Consider the following 14709-nt stretch of genomic DNA (forward strand, 5'->3'; position numbering starts at 1 on the left):
GCGGTTGTGGCGACGCATATAGACGCGAAATTGGAAGAAGAATAAGGGAACGAGTCAGAAAGCAAGAACGTCAAACACGTTCAATACAAAAAAAACGATAGCGATATTACCAGGTTATGGATTATAAGAGGATACTCGTGTAGAACGGAAGTCCGTGAGGCAGTCTAAATAACGAAGAATCAAATACAGTTTCAGTAGAGATGACCGCTACAGGCATCCGCCTCATAGCTACATCTTATCCCGGAAGTAAACATGCAGGCACGGTAAAGTTTGGAGGCGGAAAAACGTTTTCGATTCCCCTCTCTGTCAGTACATGCCTTCAGTATTTACCCTACGGACGCCGGTCCAGCAATCGCATACGGAAAATTTTGTCACCCAGTAGTGGAGGAATACAGGCCTTAAAAGTGAACGCGGCACTGCCTTTCGACAGTGTTCAGCCATTCAGGGACTCCAGTGTTATCCTGAAGAACATTCCAGCAAAGGCATCGGAACGTCGAGCAGTAAATAAATCTGAAGAGGATTACGACGCCGCCTAAGGGTCAGACGATTTTATCATCAGTGACAACGGTCACGAAAACCACCCAACACGTATGACATCATATTGCCATGTCTTACACAGAAGAAATGTAGTAGGCCGGTCGAGTTGAGATGGGGATGCTTGAGCGTTCGTCAAACCAGAACCGTAGGTGCACCGCTCTTTCGGCAGAGCTGTTGCCATATTGGAAGGTAAGTATCCACGTCGTATTCTTCAGGAAAATATAGGATGAAAGGTCACACTTCGTCATCGAGAACGTTGAAATAACCATCCTGGTTCACGATCACGGTAACATGATTGAATTACCCCCAGGGAAGGTGCGGAAAACGCCCCACAGCATAGTAAAACCAACTCCTCCCAAATCTGCACTCAGAACACTGTGCGTTTTAAACGCCTGGGGAGCCCATCGTTGGATCACTGGAAAAGCAGACCACACGCCTCTGCTGTTAACTGACAATATTGTTTTGCAGCTGCAGGAAGCGCAGCCTTATGTAGGCCGTTAACAGTGGCCTGTAGCAAGATATTCGTTTCTAAATGTCCACTAAATGCAAATGCCTGCGCTATGTTTGACGGAAGCTGACTAACATCGATCTGCATTCACTTTCAGCAGCTATTCGTATCTAGAATTAAATTTCATTCTAGAAACATCCCCCAGGTTGTGGCTAAGCCATGTCTCCGCATATCCTTTCTCCCAGGTGTGCTAGTTCTGCAAGGTTCGCAGGAGAGCTTCTGTGAAGTTTGGAAGGTAGGAGACGAGGTACTGGCGGAATTAAAGCTGTGAGGACGGGGCGTGAGTCGTGCTTGGGTAGCTCAGTCGGTAGTGCACTTGCCCGCGAAAGGCAAAGGTCCCGAGTTCGAGTCTCGGTCCGGCACACAGTTTTAATCTGCCAGGAAGTTTCAGCTATTCGTATGATTTGAAACCGACAGCCGTAGATACCATTTGAACTCGCCTTCGGTCTCTGTCGGCTCTTGTTACGACCACTTCTCTCACACCGAGATATATGACTGGATGGTCCTGCCATTTCTTGTAAACACTCTAGACCAGTGATTCCCAGTCTGGGGATGATTATCCCCCTGAGAGTTAATATGAAACATAATGAATGAAAAAAGTAAAAAGGATTTAGTGTCCACTCTATTTTTTTATAAAATAAACCATGCCACGAAAGACTTTGATATATGTAGTGGAAGTAAATCGTCTGTATAATCAGCCGTTTTTTAGCCATTGATGAATAGAAGCCTCCACGAGATATTTCTGTGCACTGTGTTCTTCAGGCATACGACTCCCTGTAGCTCTCGCATATTTTGTAATGGCATCTACCTACATTGTATTAATTTGCATTCTCAGTGTTCTGTAATTTCTTGGAATCCAGAAAATAATTTCCTCTGGCCATTTACCACCCACCTTCCTGACTACTGTCAAGTGCAACTCCATTTTTTTTGTCACTATCATAATTACCTCTACCATTCCAGTCTGCCCATGGTGCACCACAGTTGCCTCAGCGCCGGTTTTGGATGGCACCATTTTCCATGCACGGTATACTTCAAGCGCGGCGGCAAGCTAACAACTTACAAACTTACAAGGGGAGGCCGCCAATTGTGAAATTCAGATTCGATTCATACTGCGCATAATAAAAGCTCATGGCCAGAGGTGTAATGTGGCAAAGCACCAAGATGCACTTTTCTGCCGTTGTCGAGAAAATCGACAGTTAAAAGAAACCGTTGCGGTGAAATACTCTACGATTAATAATTTTCCACAGCGTCGGGGCGCAGCGGTAAGCGCTCGGGTTCGTAATCCGAAGGTCGCCGGATCGAATCTCGCGCCATGCAACCTTTTTTTTAGTATTTGTTTTTTGTAATTCAAATATATATATATTCAAATATATATATATATATATATATATATATATTCAAATATATATGTATATATATATATATATCGTGGGGTCTCTATTCTAATTCGAACATTTGACTTACACTATAGGTATTCGTTTCGGAATATCGTTTCTACGTCTTCCGTTAACTATACGTGGTAAACATTATGAAGACAATAAGACAATAACATTTGTGTAATACAACTTTGTGGAAAACGTAATCATGTTCGAAGTCGCCAGTTTTTCCACGACAGACGACTTTCAACAACTTAATATATGCATAATTGTTGCAACTGATTGCCGGGAATTTTATATATATAATAATGTATATATATATATATATATATATATATATATATATATATATATTTAATTACTAAAAACAAATACTAGTAAAAAAATATTGCTTGGCGCGAGATTCGATCCGGCGACCTTCGGATTACGAACCCGAGCCCTTACCGCTGTGCCACGACGCTGTGGAAAACTACTCATCGTAGAGCGTATTTCACCGCAACGGTTTCTTTTAACTGTCGATTTTCTCGACAACGGCTGAGAAGTGCATCTTGGTGCTTTGCCACATTACACCTCTGGCCATGAGCTTTTATTATGCGCACTATGAATCGAATCTGAATTTCACAATTGGCGGAATCCCCTTGTTAGACATTTCGAAAATGCTTCCACATCTGGCCAGAAAGTAAAAGATTTTGCCCTTTTGGACGTTAGATAAATAGTTACGTTTCTGCATTACGACAACGACTGCACTGTTTGCAGCATCCCCAACACCTCTCCGGACACACTCTATATACGCTCCACTGCTAGTGTTGCCAACTGCCCTGCGTGGTTATTTGTGGTTATTGCACGCTGACGTCGATCGGAGACGGTGGTCGCATTAATGTTACTTGACCGCATACTATGTGATTTATTAGTTCAAGATGATGATTGGAGGGTGATAGATACTACTAGAAAACAAAATCGAAATTCAATGGGACGGTGATAGCTAATTCGAGGAAACAAGGGGGGGGGGGGGGGAAATGAATACGATTATCGAATGATCACAATGCGTGGAAAAATCTGGATGAATCGTCTCACAAGCAGTAATAATTAGAGAAACTAATACGTTTGTTGCGTGGAAAAATCTGCAGGAATCGTTAAGCAAGCAGCAGTTGTCGAATAGCTCATAATTAACGAAGCTAATTTGTATGTTAACACTTGCTAGGATGCTGGTTCTCAAAATTTTGAGAGTGAAGCTCTCCATGATACACATTTCCCTCCATGTAACATCTCACAATAGAATTTTAGCTAGCGAGCTGATGATGCGGGACACAGTTCTTTGAATTTTCCGCTCCCCTTAAGGCTAGTTTGTAGCGGGCTCAAGACTGACAATCGTCATTCAAGAATTTCTCGAACGAAGGTTTTGTAAGCGGCAATATCCGCGGTTGCATTGGGATTTCTCAGGACTGGTTCGATAAGCATGTTTATGGCATCTACGTTTTCCATTGCTAGCTTTATCTAGTTCCACCATACATCGGTCCGCACTGTTACTCATAACTGAAAAATGTGGGTTGCCAAAAAGACATCGAATGAAATTAGTCCAAATTAATGTTATGCAGCCTTTTCTTAGAAAAGCTTCCCACGCTCTTACTCTTTCAAATTTCCTTTTCTCTTCAGAAATATGTTAAAAGTTATAGCTGGCGTTTATCACACAAATCTGTAAGACAGAAATCATAGGAACATGGTTATTGTCAATTAGCAGAAGTGGTTCGCCGCTGTCCTCTGCCCATCTGATATGAAGCGTTTGACTATGTGGTGTGATACATTTAGATGCCTGCCAGAAAAAAACGTTGAAACGTTTAAACATAAAACATGATGTGATATACCAGATAGTCTCTCGTAAATTGCAGCTGGTCTGCACAATCCCTGGGCAAAATATTAATAGTGTCTTGCTTCAGTCACGGGATCAGTTATAGGATCCTACGTATCATGATACACTTGGCATTACGCGGATAGCTAATTATCCGATCACCTGACGCCGTCTCACGTGTCGGTTCCTCCAAGACGTGTCACCGTACACTCCACCCACTTCAGTCGAACGATCGCTTCAACACAGCAGCTGCAGTTAGCTACTAACACAGACTGGAGAATGAATCACAGACTTACATTTCCGTTAAGCATTGTCCGTATTTTGTGATTACATTTTCTAACAGTGTACTTCTGATAGTACAGTTTAAACTTTTCGTCTTTTGTTAACATCGATACTTTCAGTTAACTGATTTCGCAGTACTAGCATATCGACAGAATCTTTTTGCCTCTCCCTAAAACACTCCCATAGCTTGCAGGGAATGCGATGAACTTTAGAAATTAAGGTGCAGGGAAGAATCACCAAATTGACACCTAGGCAGTGAATAGTAGAAGACGCTGGCATCTAGAGAGCAAATCAAGTAATAAACAATACGTCATATTCGGTGGTTTATCCGTACTTTAAATACTTATAACTATTGACTGTTGCTGTAGAATACTTCTTTGCCCCTTTAAATAGCGTTTTGTGTGCATAACGTCTCAGAAAAGCGTTGCTAGCTTTGACTTATTTTTAACACTTGTAACTACTAACAAAATCATACTTCACTGTACTTTATTCAGACCTCTTATAACTCATCGTCAACGCTAATAAATGTTGGGATCTCATGTCCAGAGTGTCAACTTTAACGATTGTGTAAGGCAATGACCTTACCGTATGGTAACAAGGTGTCCACATAAATGTATAAATAATCCTACCGGGGCTAAATGCATGAAACATATGTCCTACAAATTAGTTCCAAGCCAAAGTCAGTAACCCATTTTAAGTACTGGTGTGCTATTCCTGCTATTTGTTAGGCATCTTGTGTCCTGCAGTACCTTTATCCTTTTAAAAAATGCGACAACTCCTTCTGTATGGTAGCGTTGGTTTCGTCTTGTTTCCACCAGGTTTGATGAGAACAGAATGTACGGTATGGAAACTGACTTCACCTTATACGACGGTTCCAACCTGCTAGTCTACTGCAACCGGTAGCTGTGACGTAGGGCGTGTTATTACAATATGACAAAGTAAGTTGTGCAAGTAGCTTGTCTCACAGGGCCAGAAAGCACTGATACGGCTCTTGCAGAGTCACATACCTTACCCCATTCCTTTAATCACAGACAAGGTGATAATGTATAATCAGTGGTGCTTCTTATGAGTCCGCTGATAAGCCACTAATTGTCAATTCTGCTGCATCTGCTTCCGCAGTCAAATTGTACCCTTGCTGGATAACAATTCAGAGTTTTTCTTCATACGTTATATACAACTAAAATATAGTGCAGAATTTTTTTCTCTGAATTTCAATTTTCTATGTATGTCTCTGATAACGGAAATGAAAGCGGTAACTTGGAGCCTTGAGAAGCATTGATGATAGGATTAAGAACTTTTAATTACAAACCTGGATGCCTATATCAGTAACTGAAGTTTAGTCCAGTGTAAATCCTGCATGCTATTAACGATCGGAACTTGCGGAGGAATGCCTGTATGTGCGTGTCTACATCTCTATGCGGTGCTTATTTGTAAATACGGCCTACGTCAAACGAAACAGCGAAACTGTAGTAAGAGAAAAAAAATGTTATCTGTGGAGTACCTTTTAACTGTTCTCGTTGCAACAGTCATGTGGAACAAAACATATAGAGTATTTTTAATACACACTTCATCGCAGTGAATAGAATCCTGCTAAAATTAACAGGAAAATGTGTCAAACCTCACTGCATAAAGTGGTTATTGAGGCAACTGGTTGCGCAGAAGGTTTAATAATGAAACATCATTTGCATCTACTAGCACCCCCTCAATAGTAAATCTATTATGCGCTTAGGAATGTCTGCGTGCCATTATCAATCAATTAGTGTGCAATTTGTTAATGTCACGCAGTCGAAGTCGTTCTTTCCCCATCTGTGTGATAGAATTCCCTTTTTGTTTACAACAATTCACAACCCGCTCTCTCTCAGTTTGCTGATTATGAGATTTTCAGATGACAGCGGGGCCCCGAGCATCATTTTATCATTTTACTATTAATTATACAACACTAATTATTAGTAATACGCAGCCTATCATCCATTTCTATCCTTTTCCAACCACTAGTCACCGAATTAAAACACCAACTTTGTTTACTTCTAATCAAACTATACAATTTTTTGGGGTTTTAAAAGAAGAGAACATCAGCGAAATATAATGTAATAGTATCAAATTAACAGCGCCGCACACCACTGTCTCGCCGTCAGGAGAGAAGGTTGCACAAGCATCTACCCTTTTGTACCAAATATAAGAAAAAACGTAACTCAGGGGTGGTTATTGCGTTTAGGTGAGGGCGTTCAACAGATCTACATCTACATCTACATTTATACTCCGCAAGCCACCCAACGGGGTGTGGTGGAGGGCACTTTACGTGCCACTGTCATTACCGTCCTCTCCTATCCCAGTCGCGTATGGTTCGCGGGAAGAACGACAGCCGGAAAGCCTCCGTGCGCGCTCGAATCTCTCTAATTTTACATTCGTGATCTCCTCGAGAGGTATAAGTAGGGGGAAGCAATATATTCGATACCTCATCCAGAAACGCACCCTCTCGAAACCTGGCGAGCAAGCTACACCGCGATGCAGAGCGCCTCTCTTGCAGAGTCTGCCACTTGAGTTTGCTAAACTTCTCCGTAACGCTATCACGCTTACCAAGTAACCCTATGACGAAACGTGCGGCTCTTCTTTGGATCTTCTCTATCTCCTCTGTCAACCCGACCTGGTACGAATCCCACACTGATGAGCAATACTCAAGAATAGGTCGAACGAGTGTTTTGTAAGCCACCTTCTTTGTTGATGGACTACATTTTCTAAGGACTCCCCCAATGAATCTCAACCTGGCACCCGCCTTACCAACAATTAATTTTATATGATCATTCCACTTCAAATCGTTCCGCACGCATACTCCCAGATATTTTACAGAAGTAACTGCTACCAGTGTTTCTTCCGCTATCATATAATCATACAATAAAGGATCCTTCTTTCTATGTATACGCAATACACTACATTTGTCTATGTTAACGGTCAGTTGCCACTCCCTGCACCAAGTGCCTATCCGCTGCAGATCTTCCTGCATTTCGCTACAATTTTCTAATGCTGCAACTTCTCTGTATACTACAGCATCATCCGCGAAAAGCCGCATGGAACTTCCGACACTATAGTACAACACATATTTTTTCTGAATGCAGTTTGGTTTTGTTCATGATTTCAATACACAATATTATTTCCCACTCCTTTGGCTACCAAATCCTATTTTTCAACATGTTGTCGTCAATGCGACGGCCTTACGCTGCCTTACTTTTTGGGGGGGGGGGGGGGGGGGGTAGCACTCTACCAATCGACGGCGGAGCTGCATCAGTAAACTTCCTGTCACCCATGAACTGCTTCCCGGGGGATACATCCTTCATTTAGCTAGGCAGATGGAAGTTGGAATGAACGAGATCCGGACTGCAGGCATGATGAGGAAGATAAGTCCAATGCAGTTCTGTTTCCTGTTCGAAGTGATGAACCAATGATTCGCCTGTGGCGTCGTTCGAGAAAATATTGTAACTTTCAGCCTCGTGACGTGCAAGAAATTACGTACGGATGGTCCTTCGTTGCTCTTTATGGTCTTCTGTCAGGCGTCGAGTAACCCAGCGACCCCACACCCTTGAGAACCTCAACTGGCGAACGAGACTCTCAGCACTACCTATAGAGACGCCTAATTGTGCAACGAGATGTCTGACTGTGATCCGTCGACCCAACATTGTAGCAGTCACAACTGTGTGTGGCCGGTTGCCACGCGGGAGATCTAACACGTTTAGTTGGTTGGCTGAGCTTGGGGAGGGGACGAAACAGCCAAGTCATCGGTCCCATCGGATTAAGGAAGGATGGGGAAGGTAATCTGCCGTGCCCTTTCAAAGGAACCATTGCGGCATTTGCCTGAAGCGATTTAGGGTAATCACAGGAAACCTAGATCAGTATGGCCGAACGCAGCTTTGAACAGTCGTCCTCCGACTGCAGGTTCAGTGCTTTTACAGGTTTGGGCGATCTTTCTGTGATGATGACAGACATATCGTCCAACGACCCACCTTGCTTTTGTTCACTGCCAGGTGTCCACATGCGTTTTGCAAGCGCCTAAAGATATCTGTGATGCTCTGGTTTTCCACCGAAACATGTTCAATGATAGTTCTCTGTGATACAGACGCCATTTTGAAGGCCTCATACAGCGCTCCACCTATCGGAACTTCATGAAACTATAGGGGCTAATGCGGGAATATTCCACGATGTTCTGCAAAAAATTTCACATTTCCTCAACCGATATTGGCCGAGAAGAGAAAAAAGTATTGCATTACTCATTGAACGCTCCTCATGTGAGCGCATGTAGCCCATCAGTCCGTGTTCTGGTGTCATAGGAGTCAGCTAACTTGTTGTAAAGCTATTGAGACATTCGCAACGTACACTACAGTCGAAAAAGTGAATATTGTTTATGGCGAAAGTAGCTTAACTATTAGATCAATGGCGTTGTTGTATGGTAAAGAATATCACGATCGTACCAACTACTCACGGTCTGTCTTTGAAAAAGATTAGAAAGGAAGGTCCACAATGTGGAAGCGTGGAGAATAAAATAAGCCAAGAAAATTGATTAGCAACTGATGAAAGTAATTAAATTCATATTTTAGCAGCAGTCGCCCATAATGCAGTTATCACTAAGATGCACCTCTGCAGTACGAGAGGCATTAACTAAACTATTGTTCTATGAACATTCCATTCAATAGCATTTTGCTGCATTTACAGCTTCATCGCAGTGAGTTCCAAAACTGGTTACAGTTGTCCGAACGTTATCTGCATAATGTGGAAAGAATTGCGGCCCGTCTATGCATAAATTTGTTTAAGGAAGAAGTGTAATTTACAATCCATGAGCAAGTGTATCTTTATAGTCTGCATTAATTGTCAGCTGCTCACTCAGAGTAGTGCATAGTGGCAGCGTCCTCGGTTCATTAATATATGGCGCTTGTTTATCACGACCCGCGTCGTTGTTTTATTCATGGAAATCTAAATACACTCAAGTACCTCGATTACCTATGAAATGCTAATGGCGAAGCTGTTGGAAGACATCACACTGGTCACAAGGCGATCAGTGTGGTATCAATAAGACGGATGCCCGTTTACCATACGGAATGGCAGACACTCTAAAGAGAACATTGGAACGGTCATTCAGGCAACGCAAAGTGATTTGTACACTCACCAAGCTTAACAGTTTCCTGATTTTATCTGTGGTGATAATTAAAACAAGTGTCGCATTAGGAAATACCGACGACTTCGGAGGGCATCAAACGCATTGTAACACGGGCCTGTGCCGCCGTAACATCAAATGGTTCAAATGGCTCTGAGAACTATGCGACTTAACTTCTGAGGTCATCAGTCGCCTAGAAATTAGAACTAATTAAACCTAACTAACCTAAGGACATCACACACATTCATGCCCGAGGCAGGATTCGAACCTGCGACCGTAGCAGTCCCGCGGTTCCGGACTGCAGCGCCTAGAACCGCACGGCCACCACGGCTTGCTGTGTGAAATTTACACAGTGGAACTATGGTGTTAACATGTGTGCGGCTGTATTCGAATTTGTTCCTGTATTGCATCTAGAAGTGAAGACGATCTCTCGGTGACCCAACTCTGGATCAGCTACAATAACCTCAAGTTCCGTCAGACTGCTGTATCTCCTTTCACCAGTTGATCAAATTATCCGAAAACATGAGCGCAGAGAAATAAACTTATTTACGTTTGAAAGCTCACCTTGCACATTTTCTCTTAAATTTACGTGTTTTCATTATGTCCATTTTTAATCGAACAAACCAAATATTTCTATAAATACCTTATTCTACCCTGCTATGTCTCCTCTGTCAACAGTGTCCATCGCTGTCACCCTTTCCATACCTAGTAGAAACCTTTCGTTCGGAGCCATTTACAGGGTAATAACATGGAGAGAGCAACGAACGGTGACCGGAAGCAGTGGACTGCGAAGCGTGCCTGGAATGCCACGCTGCCCAATATAGATGTCAGCCGGCTACAGCCAGGGCTACCATCCGCGTCCAGCACGATGTGCAGCTGAGTGGGAAAACCAGCTGACGGCTCTACACTTCAGTAAGGCCATCACACTTCACTAATATTTGGTTTCACCGGTGGCGTACCTTTTTTGAGCACTGTAGCTAATGCTTTTGCACTAGGCGAGTCCAAACAGTTTCGAGTGACAGATGTTCAAGTCCCGCATCACATTCGCACTTTCTTCAGTCTCAACGGACCACCCACCACCCATCTGTCACTTTGTGATAGGGTCGTATTCGTCACCACGATAATTCTTTTCACAAAAGAATCCGCCGAGTTTTTAACTGCAGTTATCTCGCTGTAGGCGTCCACACACTATTTTTTCCCCTTGTTCACTAGTCAATGTGAGCAAGTTAAACTTTGCATGCACTTTTCCCTGTTTCAAAACATTCTGGGGGATGCCTTGAACAGTTGATTTACAGATGTCCATTTCAGTAGTCTATTGTGATTTGTTACACAACTACGCATACACTCTACGGTCACACATCAACTACTTAATAATGCTTGCCTACCACTGACTAACAGAGTGTACATCTCTTATTTACAGCTGCTGTTCAAGTTAAGGCGCTGACGTCGCTTTTACGCCAGGAATACCATCAGTCTCGGGACTGTTTGGGTGGACGGTGCACACGGATCGAGTTGCATACCGAAAAGAAACTATCATTACATCAGTTACATTGGGTAGGAAAGAAATTATGCAGTACAAAGTTTTTTTATTTCCATCTCTGTTAATAAAGCTACTACACCAGACAACTCCTCTAGATGCTATGATTTAGGAAAGAAAACATCTTTGTCATTTGTTTCCATTGAATCAGTGCCTCAATGGACTTAAGTTTCACGATAATTGTTGTCAGTGAGGTCTCTGATATATTTATAAACTACCTTAACGGGATTCTGAATATCATTAATTCATTGCGTCAAGTCCAGTTAACTAAGCATCCGCAGTTGTCGAAAATAAAAACAACGGTGCGGTATGCATTACAATCTTATTTTCATCGAAAGTTAGCAGCAATAATTTGGGGGCTTACGAACAGTGTTGTTTTTGTTCGTTCCGTTTAATTAGTCGTAAACACTGTTGGTAAAAAGTTCGTTCATTCATAAAATGTACACACAGTCATAGCATATAAAATTCTATTGTATCATGTCATACGCAACCGTCTACTAAGGAAAGCACGGTGCAAGCAAGATATTATTCCTTTAATAAGTGCCTGCAGATGTGTTTTCTGAGTCTTAAGGAGTTATTGTAAACAGTCCCTAACAGGACCATACACACAAATCGTGTAATCATGGGTTGCATTTCCCCTCTAGCATTAAAGCGAGTGCAGTATGCAGGAATATGAAAACATAGTTTTTTAGTAAATTACTGAAAACATTCATTGAGGATCCTAAAAATAAAGTCGAAAACTAAACATGTTAGAATGTTACAACTCATAGCCAGATTAGTGATCAATCTCGATCTTTCGTTTTGAGAAACGCTGGCTAATCCTCCGCTATGCTGATCTAGTTCCCTATACGCGAGAGACATTGTAGACATAATCAGAAATGAGCTGTGCATTCGGTAGTAAACAGCGTGCCTCTCACGTTGCGAACTGTTGAACACGGAGAAGGGCTGCGCCTGGTACATTTTTAATAACAACGATATAATTTATTTTACTATTTGACAACAGTGGCGAAATATGTATTTTACAGTTTTTGACGTCGCTCTTTTCACACTAAAGATCCAAAGAAACTGATACACATGCCTAATATCGTGTAGGGCCCCCGGGAGCACGCAGAGGTGTCGCAACACGACGTAGCATCGACTCGGCTAATGTCTGAAAAAGTGCTGGAGGAAATTGCCACCATGAATCCTGCAGGGCTGTCCATAAATCAGTAAGAGTACTAGCGGATGGAGATCTCTTCTGAACAGCACATTGCAAGGCACCCCAGACATGCTCAACAAATGTTCATAGCTGGGGAGCCTAGAGGCCAGCGGAAGTCTTTAAACTCAGAAGAGTGTTCCTGGAGCAACTCTGTAGCAATTCTGGATGTGTGGGGTGTCGCAATGTCCGTGGGAGTACACAATGCACATGATCGATGCAGGTGATCAGACAGGATGCTTACAAATGTTTCACCTGTCAGAGTCTTATCTAGACTCATCAGGGGTCCGATATCACTCCATTTGCACACACTCCACACCATTAAAGAGCCTCCACCAGCATGAACAGTCCCGTACTGATATGTAAGGTTCACGGATTCTTTAAGTAGTATCCATACCTGTACATGTCCATCCGCCCGATACAATTTGAAATGAGCCTCGTCCGACCAGGAAACATGTTTCCAGTGATCAACAGTCCTATGTCTGTTATTGATGGGCCCAGGCGAGGAGTAAAGTTTTGTGTCGTGCAGTCATCAATGATTGACGAGAGGACCTTCGGCTCCGAAAGTCCATATCGATGATGTTTCGTTGAATGTTTCGCACGGTGACACTTGTTGATGGCCCAGTATTGATATCTGTAGCAACTTGCGAAACGGTTGCTCTTGTGTCACGATGAACGATTCTCTTCAACGCTATCTCCGAGATGCTGTGTCCCATCGCTCGTGGGCTGAATGTAACACTACGTTCAAACTCACTTAAAACTCGATAACCTGCCATTGTAGCAGCAACAACCAATCTAACAAATGCGCCAGACACTTGTAGTCTTATATAGGAGTTGCCTACCGCAGCGCTGTCTTTTTCCTGTTTGCATATCTCTGTATTTGAATACACATGCCTATGGCAGTTCCTTTGGTGTTTCAGTGTTTATCACCCTACAAATATTTTATAATATCTCATGACTTTTTGTCTCCCTCACTGATTTTCTTTTCCGCATCTTTGTTGCTGTGAAACTTTTGCAGGAATTTCATTGATTATTTTAATCTGTGTGTGGAGTTACGTACTTATGCATGTAACCAAGTATGAGGACAGGATTTCTTCAATGTTTATTCTTTTGCTGGACACCTATTTTAACTGGTAGATTCATTGTTGAATCTTAAGTGAGAATACGAAGATGAGTAGCTTTGAGTTGTAATTATTTGCGTGAAAATAGTTTGAACATTAACTAAACGAATTCCAAGAACAAGGAAGGATACGTGGAAGTGTAAAGAAAGGCGATGTTCGACGTCAGTCAGGACGACCGATTAGAAGTTCACAGTAACAAATGAGAAGACGAAACAGATGTTCCTTTTGGTGACGATCCACTATGTCACGTTACACTGGGTCATTTGGTGCACTATTTGCAAAACGTAATCAGAGATTCGATATTCAATGACAAAAGCAGATACAAAGAGTCGAAAAATTCAGCAAAGCACAAGAGAAGAGTCAGAGGAATAAAAGGGCTGTTAGATAAACAAGAATGCACCTGTAACGAATGCAAAAAGTAAATCGCGGGCAATTTCGAATAGCTACTAGAATCTATAAACCTGCGAGGTAGACAAACACGTGACGGATCAGCGTACAGCGAGAGTCGAGGTGATCTTGGAGAAGAAGTAACGATGAATGTCGAAAATCCGAAACAGATATCGAATGTGGACTAGAGCCGATGTACTGATAACTCAGACTCACATAGGGTGTGTCAGGAGGAGGAATGCCCCCTGATACGGATGCATATGCACGCATGGCAAGCTGCAGACGGTTGCTTTTTAAAGCTATTCGAAGAAGTGGGGTCAAAACACTGCGACGTACGGAAAAATATGGGTTTTTTTATCGGTCGGCTGGACGAAGAAGCTTTATAACTGGCATTGTGAGTGACAAAATTCTGTAAATCTTACCGCAAATTCGAGCAGCATTTCTTAGACAAGTTTTGGTCGAGTATAAATCTCAGTGGATCAAGGAATAAAATATGCTGAGTCTACCGTTTTACTGATCAGACGCGACGTTCCCTGGAACGTTTCTTCCAACGATTCTGAGACCTTAATGTGTGTTTGTAACGTCATATAAAGACGGAGGATATAGTGACATTAACACTAATGGTTGGTTCAAATGGCTCTGAGCACTAAAGGACTTATGAGATCATCAGTCCCCTAGAACTTAGAACTACTTAAACCTAACTAACCTAAGGGCATCACACACATCCATGCGCGGGGCAGGATTCGAACCCGCGACCGTAGCAGTCGATTGGTTCCAGAC

The sequence above is a fragment of the Schistocerca serialis genome, chromosome 7 (assembly GCF_023864345.2).
Source record: "Schistocerca serialis cubense isolate TAMUIC-IGC-003099 chromosome 7, iqSchSeri2.2, whole genome shotgun sequence".
Lineage (NCBI taxonomy): Eukaryota > Metazoa > Arthropoda > Insecta > Orthoptera > Acrididae > Schistocerca > Schistocerca serialis.